Genomic DNA, 1,924 nt, shown 5'->3' with positions numbered 1-1,924 from the left:
ATCCACCGAGTTGATACCCGTATAAAAAAGTTTTTTTTGTAATTTAAAATTGATTTTTAGCGGGTGAAAAACTTTTTATAATACTGATTTGAATTTTTAATTTTTACCCCTATAAATAAATATTATTATTATTATTTAGTATTATTATATATAATAAGACAAATAGTAATCGGTGGAAGTTTGAAAATTTTAACAATCCGTGAATTGTTGTCTGAATTCATTGGCTATAAATAGCCAATGAATTCAAGACACCAGGGAGCAGAAAAAAATAAAAAATTCATTCTCAATTTCAATTCTGAATTCGGAATTACTATTTCGGGTTACTATTCATTTTTCTTATACTTTTTCTGCACCCTAGTAAGATATTAAATTTTTTTTTAATAAATTAAAAAATACCAAAAATATCCCAACCATTAGATCTAATAGTATTTAGATCTGAGCCCTTGATTTCTTAGGATATAATAGGCTTTACCACACCAGATTTAAAACCCAAATCAATCTCATCCGCTCAAATAATCTTCCCTTCGATCCGGTTCCGCCACGTCAGCAGGTGTACCGAGTAGTCGGTACCCCGCGATACACCAGATCTCAGCCTATTCACTTCTAACCGTCCGATCAACATGAAGATCAAACGAATGATAGCCGCACGATCTGTTCCTCCGAGATCTAGCCGTTCACAGCCTTCAGACGCACGAACGCACCATACACTCGTCCACAATGTAGCAAAACCCATAGCTTCTCTCTCCTCTCGCCGGCGATTCTCTCTCTCTCCGCCGATCTACCATTTCCGGCCGTTTTAAGCCGCTAAAACACCACAGAAACGTGGATCTCCTCCTCTGAAGCAAAACCCCGGCAGTTTTACACTTTTGCACGGGCGATTTTGGCCGGAAAAATGCCGCGACCGACATCGGCCAATCGACCTTCAAGTCGTCGATTCTCCCTCCTCAGCCATCAACGGCCAACAAGACCACCACAACAAGATTCCTCGTCCTCATATCTACCAGAATCGACCATCGTTTGGCCGAATCTCACTGGAAAATTTCGTCGCCGTCAACAGTAACCGCGCGTGAGCCATATGCGCCACCAGTGGCATTTTTGTAATTTTTGATAAATCCGAGGGTATTTCAGTATTTTGCCTATACAGGGGTACTCAGGTAATTTTCTATGATATTTAATGGTATTTTTTGATATTTTTATATATAAATACTTGTAAATTTTTGCATGTGAAAAAAACAAAAATAAACAAAAATAAATAACGACGCGAGTTCAACACCCATTTTATCATATCACTGTTTATAGGTCAAAAACCCAATTTTCAAGAATTGATATATTTATTTGTCAATGATGTCAAAATAATTTTTATTTTATAAAATAAATATTATTTGTCGACACGTCTCTTTTATTTATAGAAAAGGACCGATGTCAAAAATTTAAATACCAAATATAGATTATGTCCATTATTATTTATTTTGGTAAATCAGACTTAACTCTCCTTTTTAGGAATAAACGTCGACATTTTAGACAAAGTCTCCTAATTTTAGGGACTGATGTCATTTTTAACGCGTCTCCTATTTTTAGGGACCGACGGTAACCATGTTAAAAAAATTTACAAATAAGCTCAAAATATAATAACATTTGAATCAAATAAGAAAAACACACAAGTAAAGGTAACCTTTCTCTGAAAGGATGTTTTAAGGGTAGTGTCTACCTTCCCTTAGTCATAACTAACCCAGTACCCGAATCTCTGGGACCAGTGTCTAATTTTGGATTTCTAGTTCCCTCAAATTACTAGATGACGACTCCAATAAAATCTTTATTTCCCCCAATCAAATAAAAAACTAAATTATTATTTTTTTTGTTTAAAACAAAAAAAAGGAGTGGAGTCGTCGCCCGACGTCGTGTAGCGACACCATTAGTGGGACCT

The sequence above is a fragment of the Populus euphratica genome, unplaced genomic scaffold, assembly GCF_000495115.2.
Source record: "Populus euphratica unplaced genomic scaffold, PopEup_1.0 scaffold781.1, whole genome shotgun sequence".
Classification (NCBI taxonomy): Eukaryota; Viridiplantae; Streptophyta; class Magnoliopsida; order Malpighiales; family Salicaceae; genus Populus; species Populus euphratica.
Note: the sequence above shows the minus strand (reverse complement) of the source record.